Source organism: Saccoglossus kowalevskii, chromosome 16 (genome assembly GCF_978046115.1).
Source record: "Saccoglossus kowalevskii chromosome 16, keSacKowa6.1, whole genome shotgun sequence".
NCBI lineage: Eukaryota > Metazoa > Hemichordata > Enteropneusta > Harrimaniidae > Saccoglossus > Saccoglossus kowalevskii.
In genome coordinates this window covers 17,400,483-17,419,594 of record NC_140656.1, presented here as the reverse complement: position 1 = coordinate 17,419,594, position 19,112 = coordinate 17,400,483, and the positions used below count along the sequence as shown (strand labels likewise).

Here is a 19,112-nt window from a genome sequence, read left to right as displayed (position 1 = left end):
AGACCACCGAAATTAACTACAGTATTGACTAAAAACATGGCTGCTAAGTGTGACAAGAGTCTAAAATAATTGTGGACATCAAAATTGGGAAAAGACTCTACTTTTGACGTGTCAAGAGAACAATCGCCATAGTGCTTATAACAGACATTGATGGACATCAAGCAATGCCTGAATTACAAGCTACATTGCGTTATTGGCAGAGTGGCATGATCTAAAATCAAAATCAAGTCATGCATCACACAATACGAACCAGAGGTTTGTTTATTATATCCAATAGAGTGGAATAAATGTCTAGCACATAACTATCAATTGTGGTGTCTTCGTAAGATATGGAGGGCGTTCAATAAGTAATGCCCCTGACCCATTTCCCATAGCAGGAGATTAATGAAACTTGGCACAGTTATTAGTTTTTCTCCTATTTCTCCCATCGTTTGATGCAGCTCTGGACACCGTATTTGTAGAACACCACAGGTTGGTCCTCCAACCACGTCATAACTTCAGAAATCAAGGCTGCATCATCTGGGAAACGCTTTCCTTTCAAAAACAACTTCAGAGGGTGCAAGGTCAGGAGAATAAGGGTGATGGGGGAAGATTTCATAGCCACACGCCCGTGCTTCTGATCTGGCGACATGCGAGTTGTGGACTGGAGCATTGTCCTGCAGGAGGAGGATACCTTTGCTGATCTTGCTCCGCCTCTTGATTTTGATAGCTTCTCTTAATTTCATCAAAAGTGAAGGAAATCCAGGAAGTGCCAGGAAATCTGTCATCACTATTCCGTCCCGGTCGCAGAAGACTGTGAGCATGACCTTGTCAGCGAAGGGCTGCACCCTTGCCTTCTTTGCAGGTGGTGAGTCCAAGTGCTTCCACTGCATTGACTGGGCTTTGGTCTCTGGATCATAGTGATAGACCCAAGTTTCATCCTGTGTAATCAGTCTTTTGAAAAACTTGTTAACTTCTTGGCACATCTCTAAATTCATCCTCGAGCACTCGACGCGTTCTTGCTTCTGGAAAGGTGTGAGCAACCTGGGAATCTATCTGGCAGACACCTTATGCATATGCAAATGGTCATGAATGATAGTTTCCACATACCCTGTACTAGTCTTGACCTCTTGGGCTATTTGTTGAACAGTAATGCGTCGATCTTCCAAAATGGCTGCCTCAACTTGACGGACAAATGTCTCATCAATGGCAGAAGAGGCACGACCAAGTTTTTGATCTGTTTCCACAGACTTCCGGCCATGTTTGAATTCACGATGCCAGCGTTTTACAAAGTCATATGATGGGGCATCATCACCATAAGTTTCTTTCATTTCATCAAAAGTCTCCTTTGGCGTGCGTCCTTTCAAATACAAAAACCGGATCACTGCGCGGCACTCAACTGGCTCCATTTCACACTTGACTCAGTTCAAACACCTGTAAATCATAAACTACAATTAGTTCAGAGCTGTTTTTTGCAACATAAACCATAGAGATGTAAATCATTACACATGCACATGGGTCACGGGCATTACTTATTGAACGCCCCTTGTATCCTTCTTTTTTGATCCATGATACCATACAGCGTACTCTTATAGTTTCGCAAGGTAACTGCGCAATTATTGTACGTTGTCATGTGGACAGAGTACATTTTTTGCCTTCATTTTCATCAATCTGTCGTTATGAAGGATTGTGTTTACATTGTAGTTGTATGAACATTTGACACCAGAAGAAAAAATGAATGAGATTCCCATACATAGTAGGAGTCACCGTGGCGACAACAAATACTTGCAAAACATTTTGAATATCAGTAAGGATATTTCGATGAACGATCCTAGTCAGCTCCTACTGCAGACAGTTTCTGAATAGACTCAGCGTTATCTGGTACAATAAATAAAAAAATATATTACAAGAGTTTAGACAAAAAAATTGCTCATGAATGCATAGTATTAATTAACTGCAGTGGCAGAATCGATTCACAGTCAATTCATCTCACAAATTGATTCATTCCACTTCACATTTATTCCAATACACTTTTGTTTCGTTGCTTTAGTTAGCTTTGCGAATTTGTGCTGGTGACATCTTTAATATACCGGTATTGGTAACAAGACAATCAAGCATATAAAATTCAATCGGAAAGCGTAACATGTGCTTTACCATGATTCTTTAGAAATAAATTTATTACACAACTGCACCATCGGTGGGTGCTGTGTGGTGAGGATCAGAAACAAAAAATACAAACTAAGGGATATATATATATAAAATATTGATTCACAATTAGGTTTTAAAAATTGTGTTTTATGAGTATTTTGCAAGTGCAGCGCTACTGTTTAATATGCAAGTGAATATTAAATTTCAGTTACCTGTATCACACATTTTTAATTTACAGTCTTTTAAAAGAAAGTTTCTTTCATGAGTGACGAAGCAACAGTCAAATATGAAATGTTCTTCATCTTCTACAGTTGTACCTGTGTTGCATTTTTTACACAATCTGTTGTTTGTTGTTTTCTCCTGCCTAATTCTATTTCCAAATTATGGTCACTAAGTCGAAATTTACGGTAGCTACCATTCTTCTCAAATTGAAATCCTGAATTTCACTTCAAATTCACATTCCATTTTAAACAATTTATAAGTTTCTCGAATTTCAGTTTTTTTGGACATGACTAAGTTGCTGATTAATTAATTACGCGTATGCACGATGGGTGGCCGTCGGGGTGGCCGAGTATTACCGCTGGCCGATTTCGTCGGTCGGACACCTACTTAGGGCGGAACAACAGACATGTACACGGGGCTAGGAACGAATCGACCGGCCACCGACAGAATCAATGGAACCACAGTTACTACTAACCATGATGAAACCAAGTGAGGTCATTACTCGGAATCAGCTGACAGTATTGTTCATTTCTAAACATGGCTACTTCATGCAACACGTGTAAATGTGGCTGGAAACTGCCTTTCATGGGAAGGTTACTTCAGTTACTGTCTACTTTGAGTTTAATTATGTACCCACCATGGTCCCTTTCCGCTGGTTCTACACGCTCCCCCAAACTTGCTGCCTTTATTGTGTTGTGTAACCCTCCTCCTAGGGTCCACGGTATAACCAATATACGTGCGGCATTTATACTTTGGATTCGTACAGTATAACAGGTAACATCCAAAAAACTTCTCGATTTCGACAACCATTGTTTTTACAGCTGATCTTTTTTCAAATAGTCAAATATTTATCAGTGTTACCGAGGAGGGCGCACTTCCGAACTGAAACAATAATTTAAAAAGTCATTTTAGCTAGTTTAGCTAATTTGTAATTTCGCTAATTCAAGTTGTAGCTAATTTAAAATAAGAGATTGTATATGTTAGCACTTCAGCTAAATTAAGTTTCTGTTAATGTGTGCAGTGAGCCAAATTCAAAAAAATGACTGTAAAATATCAACCCTTTCGAACGTTTAGGATTATATCAACCATCAGGAGAAAACAGGCTGACTCGGAACCCCGGCTGAAAACTGAATCAACCCGGCTCTGCTCATAATAATGTAAACTACTTTAATTTTAGGTGGAATTATTTTTTGCTGAAAAGGTTTTAGGGTTTTTGTGTGGAGTTTATTTTTACTGATTTTTGATGAGTTGAATATCAGGCAAAAAGTTATATTTGCTGGATTTTATTTTCACTGAACTGACTGAATCGCCCCTTAAATAAATAATTTATTCGAAAATAAATGACTAGCGAAAATAAAATATTTGACAGTAATTTGTAACACTGTTGGACATTTTGGTGCAAATTTGTAACCTTAACGGGGTTCCTGGATCTATTAATGATGATAACACACAACCTGAACCCAGATTGTTCAGGACAAAAATAGTACAAGGTCGCCGGGGGTTTGGTGGATTGCATATACCAATGACTAAATTTAATATACAAAATTCTATCTTTTACCAAAAAACAACAACAAAAAATAAAATATTGTTTCCGCCCGGGCTCGAACCGGGGACCTTTCGCGTGTTAGGCGAACGTGATAACCGCTACACTACGGAAACCGCTGGCGGACTTTTTGAATTGCCGTGTAATCAATGCGCATAGGGTTAGTTAGTCCTACGGCGCTTTTGTCTTGTTTTGTTTTCAGACTTTTTTTTTATTTTTTATTTATGTGTGATTATTTTTATTTGTACAAATATCTTATTATCGTGAGGCCTTCGCGATAAACTAAAACTTCCAACAAATAAATTATCTATAAAAGTGAATAGAATATTTATTTTGATAAACATTAAAAAAAAAATGAAATGCGCCAATAGAATATTATTTTAATCGTGTTGGCAAAATTATAAAACACAAAAACAGTCTGAAACATATCTCAAAACAACAAAAAACTTTCTAGTATACATTATAATATGTAAATTTACCGCCTCGACACTGTCATATTACTAATTTACTTGAAATATCTTACTTATGACGTCAACGGATTGTGGTAATATATTTTCAAATCAACATTGACGAAGGCGACAATTAAAATGAATATAGTGAATTTTGCGTTGCAATTAAATTAAATTAACAATAATTAATGCAAAAATACACACACATCATAGGTGCATAAGGGAAGAATACATTTAGTCGGGGTACCTTCCAAAAAGTGTGGGATAGCTGCTAGTGCTCTATTGAGAATACATGTACTTTTTTAGTAATTCCGTATAAATAATATAATTGTTTATTAGCATGATATAAATTACTAATGTAGTAATTAGGGTAATTTGCTTAATTGCAATATGTTTATCGAGTTTCACACAACTCTCATATTTCATTTATATACATTATATACATCTGTGATAATTATATTGGTTACAATGACCACTTCCAGTGTACCAAGTTTGTTTGAGGTTATATGAGGGCTCTATACAAAGTAGCTTTATAGGAATCAATAACTACGTAGCAAAAACACCGATTTGTGGCGTCCACTACATAAAGACGAACTAAAAGCACAGGGGAGTCCCAACCCTACCTTCAGTGATCTTCACTGGATAACAAGGTTATTGTGTAAATTGACATACATCGTTAACAAACACGTTTGAGGTTGAATTCCGAGTCAAATATTCACTGATACCCCTGAGAATGGACTCTCAGGAAGTAAAATGGCCCGTATTTATTTTGATTCATTTTAGTATATAATAATTATTCTACTTTCATAAACATAAGTCGTTCAAACATTCATATCAAGAAGGAAATGAATGACTTGCTAACTTGTATATGATATACAAACACCATAACGAACACCACACAAAGCTAGATTTATTGCTGGGTCATCTACATTTTCAACCAACTATTAAAATCTATTTTGTTTACCACCAAAAATACCGTGGTGTCATTTTTTCTTGAAGTAGAATGAATCAATAATGAATCATAATTTGTTTAGTAAAAATAACACAGACTGCGCAACAACAACATATATAGATGATGTAATATCAGCAGTAATTCAAAACCCATTTCATCACATTTTCAATACAATTCACAAAGTTGATACAACACATGTTGTATGTGTCACAATATATGATTCACGCCTAATAGAATGCAGTACACTGACTGTGTCACTTGCTTGCAGTATGAAAAAATCTCGAAAAATATAAATTGCGTAAACGAGGGGTGAACGCGAAAGACTTGCATTGCGTTCTATGTATAGCAGTTGCATTGAATCGTTCGTGATTATTGACGTTAGACAATACTATATACCCCTGTGGCAACACGTGCCCATAAGGTCAAGATCTAATTCGTTTCTAATTCTGATAATTATTGACAAAAATATCACGACAAAATCACAAAACGATGGGTTCATTGTAGTTTATAATAATGATTCTACTTACGAAAAACACGAGTTCTATTGCTGGGTCATCTACATCTTCAACCAATGAGTTTTTTTTAATTATTATCTTTTTTTTCCCGTCGGTACATAGCATTCTGATTGGTTAATAACAGACTTGACCCCATTCTCCTTCCCAGAGATCCTTGCGACCAGAACACCGAAAGTATAATCCTGCGTAACAAGGGTCACGAGCCATCCTGGGTCACTGTTGCCTGGAACTGATGGAAGAGCATGCGACAGTATCTCTGCCACTACACACCGCCATTTTGTTGTGAAACGCCACAGTAGTTTTACTAGCGTATCATTTGCGTATTTAGTTGTTAGAGGGCTCTCGTGTTGATTAATTCCTACTGGAAAACTAGTTTTGAAATATTTTATCGATAGCTGATAATGATTTTTCGTAAACGCACTGAAAACAGTGAAATAGTTATAATTTACAAAAAGAAATAATTTCATCGCGGAATAACGGTTACTCGACTAAATCGTCCTACTGCTACATCGTTTGTGTTACGGAAACTAAAAAAAACGTGAGTTTTCTCATTTTGAAAACAGTCAGAATCTACAAACAACGCGTACGCTTTCGTCGAGTTCGAATACCTGCCTGCAATGTTTTGTTGGGCGTCTTTGAAAGTAGTGCCACTGTGACGCATCGGCCAATCAATGACAGGCATAAGATCGCATGGTCGCAGAGATACGTTGTGTCGTCACAGGAAGCGCTGTCCCAGCACAGACCTGTGTCATATGACGCCTTACTATCAGATATTTGCTAAAATAGGCTTCGTCGCCTCTTTACACAAGTGTTTATACACGAAACTTGATAAAAAAAATCCAAGTTGCTTTTTAATCACGTATTTTACTGAAATATAGTTTAGTGAGTGAAATATTAATGTCATAAATAATTCAATCCTCGAAACAACAGAAACTAACACATAATAACGATAATCAAATTTGTGTTAGAAGTTAGAAAATACTTGCGTCATTTCCGGTTTCAAATCGTTCGAAAATAGAACGTTCTTAAACGCGATAAAATCACGCTAAATTTTGGGACCAGTTTGTTCTCACAATATTTCTAAGTTTAATTTATCATTATTTAGTAAACAGGCCCCTCAAACGATTTAATATATCCGTAAAATACGTGCCAATCGACGATTGACTTCAAAACGTTCGAAGTTTCGAACAAACTCCCGGCACAACTTGCGCGATATGCGTCAGATCGCTGTAGAAGGACGCCGACCTGCAGCGTCAATGGGCAGAGATATATTCGTAGTAATAGAACCTGGGAGATTGACTTGACATATTAGTATTAGGTCAAAGGACGTTCTTGCAGGCCAAATCGTGCAAGAATACATTATCATGGTGGAAAGTGCTTTTCATCGAGAGTTTGCGTACCATCCAAAACATTCGACACTGAAGATAATGTTGAAGATTTTGATTTCGACTGTGTTCCAACAGACTCTAATAGTTATTAACCTCGTAAATTCGCGTGGCACGTAATCAATATTTAATTAATTGTACATATTTTTTGTGACCATTTCTGTTTCTTCATTCAATGGCGACGAAATTAATTTCGTAATTTAAATATTTGATTATGACTCTGAAGAATATACACGTGGAGTAGATTGTACTCACACTTTTCAAATCATCTGACACCATTTCATGTATACATGTAGAGTACTTTTCAGTTGATTTAAATTTTCCCTATACGACTTTTGTTAACCTATTCAAGGTTGGGTATGTGTTTTTTCATCATTTAAAACATTTCTAAACTTGTGAGGATATTATATTAGTATGTCCTAATTTAATTCTTAAAAACCACCAAGTTAGTATGATTTTTATGAATTGAATTACAAAACATATATGTTTGATTTCCGATGCTTTAAATTAAGCTGTTTTGTTGTGATCTTATTATTTGATGCCATTTTACTGGTATAAAAACTTAGGTCAGTAGAAAATGATAAATTAGAACATGTTTAAACCGTTGCCAAGAACATAAAATGTTCGTACGTTGGGAACCTTGTATTCAGTTTTCAATTGAGCCACACCAATTGTAATTTGGTGAGTTCATCATAAAATAGTCGCATATAGTTAAAATTGAAAAAAAATATTCTTAAAACAAACAGTGTATTTATTTACATCTACACTTCAATAAGTAAGTAAGTACATAGTTTCACAAGATAACAAGTTACAAGATGGCGACATAATAAAATACGCAATCACGCAGATTTCTTTATCGGTCAATGAATACGTGTGATAAATCGACGATGTGGGGATATATTCAATTACAGTACTGGTTACTACTCTTGTTTATCTATAAAGACATACTTGAGGCATGAATAATGTGAAATTCTCTGTTATACATTACTCCTTTAAGGATTCTTATAGTATGACGTCATAGGCATTATTGTTATGCAACATTGTTATCTAAAAGATAAACAAGGAAGTAATGGTATTTTAGTATATTATAAGTTATATTGAATACTAGGTATATTGAATATTGAATATCATCTCAAATACTAATTCAAAACTTCGACTTCGAGTACTAAATGAATGCTTTCCCGTTTATTACCCCCGCGAAGGTGATTATGTTTTCAGTAGCGTTGGTTTGTTTGTTTATTGGCTTACCAAGGAAACGATAATTTTTGAAATTATTTTTTATTTATAATCTAAATTTACGGGTGAACTTTCATGAAATTTATAGATTTGTAGAAGGGTCAATTAATCAGATATTGGCAGACATGTAAATCTGGTTTCTTTGGGAGCAACAATTTCGAGAAATTGTTTTTTTCATAACTCAAAATGTTATTTTCTGTTTTCATGAAAATAATTATTTTTCTAATGACTATTCATTGTCATATAACTAACAGTATTTAAGTAGCAGTTGTAGGAGAAACCTGGATACAGTTGCCTTAGAGATAATTTAATTTTCATCATTTTGTTTCGTTTGAGATTATTATAGTATCTCAATCAATGGCCAACTAGTCACATGACTGAAGACTATGGGGCTATAAACATTTAATTCAATTGCCGATGACAGTTTTTAATTTGAAGACATCCACTTCTCCACTGTATCAGCCATCCATGATAGTGTATCTGGGTTTCTTCTACTTTCCACCATTTTGGTTCCAATCATCTTTATTTTTCTGTCTTTTATAATGAAAACACCGTCTGGGGCACAGTCATAGATACTGGCAAATGTATGTTCCATATCATCGCTGACGACGCGGATCTGTGGAGATTAATTACATAAATAAGAGGTTACTACAAATGCCACACATTATGTAAATCCAGCTTCTTTTTGGTCAGTTCACTTTGGGGGTTCCAAGGTTGAGCACACTTCGTTTTTGTACAGGTTGTTTTAAACATTTTGTTCTTTAGCTTTATTTTGTGCATCGAGCTTCCTTTTTGTTAAAACCACTGATTTATAAATATATTAAAGCGGCAATAACTCTAATTACCAATCTGTTTTCATTCCCTGTGTCATTAGTGCCAGTCTGTAACAGCTGTCACCGAACTGATAGCATATACGCTATATATATCGACGTTGTACATCAAAGCAGGGGAGTCGTCACCTGCGCATGCGTCAGATGGCCATAGCGTGTCAATGTTTACAACATGCGTCTACCCATGAGGCTTTGCATTTTTAGCGTTTGTTATCGTCTCTTGGGATTCAATTCCCGCGCGTGCGCAGGTGACGACCCTCCCGCTTGAAATCACTTTCAATTGACAAAAGATGGCCGCGGGGTTGCGTCTAACTCCCTCAGAGGTCTCCATCCATTGAAATCCATTTTTGTCAAGCGAACCAATCAAATACGTCACCATCTTGAACAATTTCTACGAAAAGACGACGACTAGACCTTTGTGACATTAGGCTTGCGCAGGGTCACTTTGGCCAAGCCAAATAATATTTCAGTAACAGTTTTTCATCTTTCGTAGTCCTATTTAAATAAATCATCAGAATAAACACCTGTTGTTGTTGTAATAACTGCATACTGCCTTGTTGTAATAACTGCATACTGTCTATTTCAAATCCAAAATAAGGCAATTGAGTTTGCTCAGTCATTGCACACATTCATTCAATAAAGTCCTCGTGCATAAAACGACAGTTTATATAATTTATTCCAGAGAAGGCGAGAGGGCGCTACTGAACGACAGAAGGCGTTAGTCCATTGACATTAATGATATATAAATCAGCACATTGAGGAGAATATGTGTGCCGAATTTCATGCGTTTAGTTGTCGCTGCGGTCGTTAATCGATTGGAAATATATTCGAAAATGTTCGCATCTTCAGTAGAAAACTTGTGTTCCAAATATCATGCTATCATTACCCAACAGTGCACAATGGAGGTAAGTCGAGAAACGAATAGAGAGCGATCACATGTGTACCATATTTATGTTTCTACCCTGAAGTGTACATTGTCCAGATAGTCTTTGGTTGTGTTTATCTACTGGACTAATAATACATTCACTGCATGTCATGAAGATCCTGGTGAATAGCGCGTTCATGCGACAAGGTTGGAAGATTGAGATGAGACGATTCAGTAATCTGAGAAGCAATATCTTGAACGTTTTGTATTTAATTACATCTAATTAGAATATAGTAGGGCAATACATAGATGATTTTATGTTCATTGGATGTATTTTAAGTATTCGTTTTGCATGTCTGAAAACATGAACTAATCAGGAAGCATAGGCTACTGTGGAAAGCCTGGAAATAGAATGCCAGTAGGGTGCGTTTTTTTTAAATATAACTTACTAACTGAATGATATCAAGGTCGACAATTAAATAAATCAGTTAAATAATTATGAATGTTGTCATCAATGACAAAAGTTCTTTGGAAAATTAAATAAAGACAGTAATTCAATATACCTTATCAGCGCAATCAATGTCTGTAGTAGCGATGCCTTCGGTCTCTGTATTGATACCATCCACCAATAGCTTTGCAGCATCTATCTTCTCCTGGATGGTTTTGTGCTGAGGTACCACACTTAGATAATCACCCAAAGAGAACCCATCTGATGGATGAGCTTCCAGCTGGTAGACAATCAGAAACTCCGCCCTTTCCTTATAAGCATTATAAAGGGATGCGAGTCGACCCTGCATAACAAGAAGCTTTGAAATGTCCAAAAACTAATTAGTATATATAACAATTGAAATAAAAATAGTAAATATAAATAGATGTAACGGATTCATAGGATATATAATTAGTTAGAACATCTTAAAGCCCGTTTCGAGCATTCATGCATTTACAGATCAACAAAAAATCAGCTATTTGGCAAAAATGAGCTCCGGAATAAAGATTCTAAAGCTATGGTGTCTAAAACAGTTGTATGATTTTGCAGCAGTAAATATAAAAATATATCATAGTTTCACGAATTGCAATATTAATATCGCCCCTAAATATAGTACTTATTGTTTTTGATCATAAGTGTTTGGTTGGTTTCAGTTGGTACGCTCAATAAGGCATTGTATGTGTTTGATTCTTGTCATTTGTTCATTGAATTGACAGACTACTTACGGACATGAAGGGTCAGCTCCAAGATGAAGAAAATATTACCAGCGGTTTTGTTTTTTCTATGTTACATCTTGAAATGAGTCTATACTTTTGCTCATCATCCAGTGAATGCACTGGAACATCTGGGGCCTCATCGCCAACGTCCAGTGTAGTATTAGAATATGTCCATCCCTTGACAGAAATTTGGTCCATGATCTGAAGGCGAATATTTACATAATGTTAATTAATCACGTCAGTATGCTGAATGTTTAACAATAATTAACGCTCTTGTGATGTAGAATGTTCGGAAACTGACAGCCATATATCAGTGTTAGTTCGTTGCACTGGGCGATGTGATTTGCTTGAGAATGGATACATCGTGAGTGGTGCTACAATGTCAGAAATACAGAACGAGTGTAGTATATTTCATTGTTTTCGTGGCATTTACAAATACTATATAAAATCATTGCATGCGACTTGATATTTTGTTTATTCAATATTTCTTTCAAAACAAAACGACTTATACAGAAATTGTAATAATTGTGAGAGTGTATTCAATACATCGTAGATAACCTTGTCTCATTCCACAAATAATTGATGTTCTCAAGTTTGCGATCCGAATATATTTCTCAATATATTACTTAAAGGCAATGGTGAAGACCTTATTACTAATAATAGATCGGTATTTACATCTTCAGTACGCATTGAAAATAGGACAACATTAGACCCTTTAAAATATTTTTTTATGAAAAACACAATAGTGATAACTAATAGAGCAACGGTCGAGTAGCAAGGGAGCAAGGGAGCAATGAACGATCATATAGCACCATGAAGGATTAGTCGCACATAAGATATACAATATTCATTACATACCTCTTGATCAGTGTGATATTTACGCATTAACTGTTCCATTAATGGTTCCTTTGATTTTTTAAACTCGACGTTATAGTAGGTAAATGACTTTTCCCATGCTCCCATGTACAGTGTTGTAAAACGTGTATCATGTATTTTGAGTTTTTCGCTCAATTCCAGGGCAATATTGGCCAGATATTCTTTCATTTTGACCACTATTTTCAAAACAAGGTCGCGGTCATCTAACACAGCTTGTCGCTGCTTTGATTCCATTGCTGTACGTACGAAAACAGTATCATTATGGTCAGTGTTGATTACACAAGTTATTATAAAGTTTGAACATTTACAGAGATGAATATTGTTGCTATATGTGAGAATGGAAACAAAGCTAGTGTGAACTAGTTTAAATATAATCACCTAATTAATCAATCACCCAATGGTTCAAATATAATCATTCAATTAATTGAAGTTAATCAATTCATTCTTTAGTTTCTTCTTATCTATTTGTCAAATCCATTTACTATACTTATGCAATAGCATCCTGTGTTTGGAAAATCACATACTTTTATTTTAATATACTTTTACAAACTGCGCTTTTTATTGTAATGTGATTTGTAGCAATTGCAATTCTCGTATTGGAGCTAGGCTTATGTAGCGCTTTCTAGTCACAACTGTAATAATATTGTAATATAATATTGTTCCGGTCACTGGTAGCATAGTGGTTATTGCATCAGACTCATGATTGGTAGACCCAAGTTCAAATCCTACCTTAGGCTTAGCATCAAAAAGGGTCGACCCCTACCCTGGGTGAGTGTGCCACAGACTCAATGGGAAGGCCAAAACTGGCCGAGATTCATTCACTAACGAATGCGAGTTTTCGGGAACCTTGGTTAAGACTGGTTGACGCCAGGAAAGCGCTTTAAAATCTTCATTTGATGTGAAGATGGCCACACAGCCCTGTCATGTAGTCCCAAACAGGAAATGACTTCTGTGGCAAAATGCACTATGTGTTAGCACTAGCATTTGCACTTACAAAAACGAAAGAAAGTCAGGAGAGACAACAGTGACATTCAATGTCCGGAATTGTCGCCTGGCACAAAAACAAAAAAAAAACTAACTCGGGCTGTGCGTTTAGAGACATTCGATAAGCACTTATATATCGTGGACTTTGCCGCTGTACGCACGCCACCTTCATGTTGGTGTTTGTTACTTATTTTGTTTTGGTAGTTTATCTATATACTATTATTATTTTATTCACTGAGAGAATATGGTGTTGATATGCACCTGAAAATCAAGCAGTATCTAACTCGGTTCAGTGTCCTGATGCCAATTGTGGCATCGTTTGGTGTACGGCTCCCCGGGGATTTGTTCGTAAAGGTAATTCTTCGTCAAGCCGAAGCTGCTGAAATTATAGGTTTAATAAATCATAAAGGTAAAAAGGTGTTATTAACGAGAAAAAGACAAATAAGACAGAAAAAAAAGGGAATTAGATTTCAGTTTTTTTTGCAAAACATCACATGCATGGTTAAATGAGAAGATACTAACACAGGAAGTACATGAATGTGCCGAAATAACATTCATTATGATTTGACTTGGAGGCTGTCTTCACTTGCACTCTTGGCCAGTGTTCTAACTCGGGTCGTCTGATCATAGAATTCTTAGGAGGGTAGTTGTAAACACGCAACCAGAAGGACACACCAAATCAAACAACTACTGACAATCTGAACTACAAAATCTGATTTCTTATCAGTGTTTTGAAAACACCTGAAATGTGGACCACACCCCACGTTAGTATGTATAATGAGTTTGTACCTTTGTCTCGTACCGCGCACCATATCTGGTATATAAAAAGAAATTATCTAATTAGTGACAAGACCTTGCGTAGTACATAGTGAAGGAGATGCAACTACAGATAAACATTATTGGTTCTTGATTGTGACGTCATTATTGGCGATGCGTTTGTTGTATCCGAGTTTGGTGCATTGTGCAGTAAAGCGTTTACAGTTAGACTGCACCTGAAGTGGAAGTCGACACTACAACTGAAATACTCTGGACTCGTAGCGTACAAGCAATGTAAACATCATTCCACCCTCACCTGTATCTGCCAGATGAGTAAATCTTCAAAAATGAATCACACGTACAACCATAAGATCACGACGTTTCGAGTTCATGGAATATTGAATGATTTACAGTTGACACAAATCAAACTACACACCTCAAAAAAATGTTGAAAGCATTAATAAAGTTGTAGTGAAATCATTTCAACAAAAATCAAATAAGCAAATTACGAAGTTCACGAGTTACACTGACTGAAAGCTGATGCATTGCGCCATTTAACGACTAAATTATTATTGTCTTAACTACAATAAATCCCGTCATGTTTTATTCGATTCAGTAACTTAGTGACAACATGAGATGATTAAGACTGAAGCTGTGGACCTTCCCGGCAATGTTCGGCTATTGGCAAGGCGGATATTTTGCAAATTTTGCATTTATTACATACTACTTCACTTGTCAAAAGCTTTAAAAGAAATTAAATATGACATAATTGAAGCAGACAAGCAAGACAAAAACAGTCAATGTTCAAATTCAAATTTGCTGCAAAACATGAATACATGAATGGATAGAAATAATGTACCTTGTGAGTTGACTTGGCTGTCGTCAATTGCACTACTTACCAATGTTCAACTTAGGTCGTCTGACCATATAATTATTACTGGGAGGGGGAGTTGGCTTGTGAAAACAAAAACTCAACACAGGGGGGGGGGTACCTTAAGTACCACACACCATATGCCAATGTCCAGATAACCATATATTATCTACATCAGTGACGTCACTGATAATCTGTGCATTCTGTAAGAATCCAGAACGGCCATCCGGTCTACAGCCGTCGGGCCTCAGCACCAACATTTAATAGCCTACCTTCAGTATGACTACTTAGTGTAATTACTGTTGGCAAAGTCAAATACATATACCAGTGGTACAGATTTCTTTCTAAAATGCCCGAGTTAAGCCTTTGAGACCAAATAAACGGTTTATATTTTAACTATAAATCAGGGTGTTTCGACTTCATGGAATATTGAGCGAAGTGAATGATGTTGATATAAGCCACACATAGACACATATTTCGTCACGTCTACCGTCTAATGACATTTTGTTGTATTGACGGCACAAGTTAGTTGAAATCCCTTTCAATTTTGAGTAACTTGATCCAAATCTCCTAATTACGCCGTTTGCCGTTAGTAATACTGATCAAAAGCTGGTGCATGCACTGTTTAACGACTAAATTTTAATTGAATTAACTATAATAAATCCCATCGTTATTTTCTGCTCGAATTCTGCCTCGGCCGCAGGCGAAACACAGCTAACCTAGAAAGTATGTAATGTTGGCTGTGTTGAACACAGTAGTAACAAATAAAAATAAAAGCGGCTTATAAATTTAAAAAAATGCTGAGCACAGTGGTTATATAAGATTTTCTTCGATTGTTGAACAGAGAATCGCACGAAAGTTTCGGAGAGCTGATGACATCAGAGGATGCTTAAGACTTAATCACAACTGATTCTAAGGAACGGGTCGATGATGTTCGGCTATTTGCAAGGCCGTAGCTGTAGCATGTACTACTCACTGCTACTGCCGACAATAATATAACCTCTAATACTATCTGAATCTTAAATATGATACAATTGACGAGGAGTTGCCAAAAATCGAGGTGAATTCAAATTTAAACCCTCCACAAAACATAATATGGATAGTTATATGAGAAGATAAATAATACCTATGAAATACATGAATGAATAGATATAACGTACCTGATGCTTCGACTTGGCTGTCTTCACTTGCACTACCGACTAGCGTTCTAAAAAAATATTGGGGAAGGGTATATGATCGTGAAAACAAAATTTCAAAACGTTGGAATCCCACAATCAGACTGACTGAATTACTCAACGACTGGCCATATGAACAGCAACATCTGATTTTATACATTATTCGATGACACCTGACTTAATGCAAACAAGGCCTTAAAATGAGCTTCGTACCACGAACCCTACCATTAGGATAATCTCAGATATCTGGTTGACCATAACATTATCTACATTATTGACCTCAATATTTTACGTAGTAATTTGCGTGACTAGAGAGAAACTGTCACTTTCTTGCAGCTCAGGTGCACTTCATAGTAATCTCGTCATTAACTTTGAGATTTTCGGCACTTTGGTGGTGGAATTAAAACCTGTGAGCTTAAAATACAGTTTAATAGAGATATTAACAACAACGTTTGATTTCTTATCAGTATTATTTAAAAGACACTTGACATAATGAACAACGCCCTTTATTAGTGTGTATAATGAGTTCGTGCCATCATAAAGTCATGTTAGTAATCTATAAACACTGTAGATGTGGTAATGTGAATGCTGTGAGCACCCTCAACTCACTTGCATATAGTGATAGTTTAGTTGGGCTATGTTGATGCACATTACAACCGATAGGAGCATAGATGGTATCTGATTTTAGTAAAGGTTGGATCCTTACTTTTTCATTCAGAATTTCTTTCTCTTTCTATTTTTTTCGTTTCTTCCACTGTTTTTTCCCCCGTGATCTTATATGAAAGAAGTGCTAAACAACATGCTTCCACTTTTATTATGACATGAAATAACATGAACTGGTGCACCTGACGTTCAAAAGTGTCATCACATGCATGGTTATATGATAAAATAAAAAATACCCCTGAAATACATGAATGGATTGAAATACTATAGCTTGTGATTTGACTTGGCTGTCCTCACTTACAATACTGACCAATGTTCAACTTCGGTCGTCTGACCATATAATTATTACTGGAAAGGGGAAATCGGCTCGTGAAAACAAAAAAATCAACACAGTGGGGAGCCTAAAGTTGGAATAGCAGAGACAGAAAGACACGCCAAATCAGGCAACAACTGACCACATGAACAACACAACCAATCTAATTTCTGATCAGTGTTTATAAACACTTGGTATAATGTATGCATCAATCCGCATCATGAGTTTGTACCCTGGTTTTGTACCACGCCCATGTCAATGTCCGGTTAACCATAGATTATCTACTTAGTGACGTCAATATCTCACGTGTTACGATAGACGTCATTGGGTCTTGTACGTGACGTCATGTATGCGCGTTAAGGGTGACATTCTGTTTGTTGTACCTGAGTTGGGTGCATTGTGCGATAGAGCGTGAACAATTAGACTGCCGAAATAGGACATGGAGATAAACAACATAACTCAAATACTCATCGCGGCATACAAGCAAGTAGACTGGCGCAGTCGGGCGTTTAATTTGTTTTTGTAGTTTAAATAAAATTTAAATAAAATAAAAATAAAATAAATAAAATTCAAATAAAATCGCGAAATCACCCCGACTGGTTTATTCTGCAGGAAATTCATTGCTATTAAATATTCATGAATGCACTTATTATAATGAGGTGCGTGCATAACGAGGTCAACATGGTAAAAGTCACACTGCATACCCAACATGGCGGCACGTTGAAATTCGATTTTGTCGTAGTCGTCCTTTCTAATTCATCACAGTGTGTAAAAAAATAACTCGTACTAGACGTAGAATTTAAAAAAAAATCGGCTGCTACAATCAGCCGACGTCAGAGGTCAGTTGAAGGGACGTTGTGACTGGCTTAGATGATTATCAATTGGAACACTCATTAACATAATTACCCGTTGAAAAATCGACGGGTTCCTGCAGTGTCGATAGAGGGCCATGCAGAATAAACCAGTCGGGGTGATATCGCAGTTACAGGGGATTTCGCGCTAAAACTTCCATTTCGCGATTTGTTTTAAACTACAAAAACAAATTAATCGCCCCGACTGCGCCAGTCTAACAAGCAAGATTCACGACAGTTTGTTCATTGCTATATATTCCTATAGAATAAATTCCTGGCTTAAGTCTTCGAAACGCAATATACGGTTTATAGTTTAATCATAAGATCACGTTTGATGTTAAATGTTAAATTTTAGCAAAAATAAAAGTCGGCCTATCTATTCGAAATTCCTAATTTTTTGGTAAATCAGATATCTGAGATATTGACAAGGGGCGTGGTACCAAGCTCATTGTAAGGCACTGTTTGTTTTAAGTCAAGCGTCTTCAAATAACGTATACAAATCAGATGTTGCTGTTCATATTGTTATTTGTTGCATAATTTGGTCTGATTGTGGGATTCCACTGTCTTGAGATTTTGTTTTCACAGATCATCTCCCCTGCCCCAATAATATTTTTGGTCAGACGACCTGAGTTTGAACACTAGTGCAAGTGAAGACAGCCAAGTCAAAGCATCAGGTACGTCTTGTTTGTCAGTTTCTCGTCATATTTAAGATTCAGACAATATTATAGTTGTTTGGTATTGTCGGCAAAGTTTGTGCTGAGACATTTGATATGTTAAGTAGCACATACAACAGCTACGGCTTTGCCAACAGCCGAACATCATCGACCCATTCCTTAGATTCACATGTGATTTCTAGACAGTATTTGTTAAAGACACTTGACATAATTGAACAACGACTTAATCATTGTGTATAATGAATTCGTACTTTGATTTCTTACCACCACAAAATCATGTTAGTAATCTATAAAACGCTGTAGATGTAGATGCACACTCAACTCTGCAACAGTGATAGTATGGTTGGACTATGTTGATTGTTGGCACCGTACAACCGATCACGTTGCACATCTCGTTGCTTTTGGTGCGATAATTAATTCACTGGAAAAAATGTTTATCACTGTGTTTAATATATTGATCAACGCCATTACCCGCAGGACCGCTTTCAAGAATTGGATTATCTTCCACTCGATGTTCGGGTATGCATATCTCTTGGACGTCGCTTCGGCTGCACTTTTCCTCACCCACGCCAAGAGACGGGTTCCTAATTCTATTTCCCTTACCACACGAAAACAGCTTTCA

General features: G+C 36.5%; 1 non-coding gene and 1 pseudogene across 1 annotated transcript; both read right to left on the bottom strand.

Annotated features, from left to right (window-relative positions):
- Positions 1-3,935: 3,935 nt before the first annotated feature.
- Positions 3,936-4,008, bottom strand: TRNAV-AAC (transfer RNA valine (anticodon AAC)). Its single transcript has one exon. It is a non-coding gene; the product is annotated as a tRNA-Val (tRNA).
- A 4,848-nt stretch (positions 4,009-8,856) lies between these two features.
- Positions 8,857-12,437, bottom strand: LOC144350055 (thyroxine 5-deiodinase-like; annotated as a pseudogene).
- Positions 12,438-19,112: the final 6,675 nt, after the last annotated feature.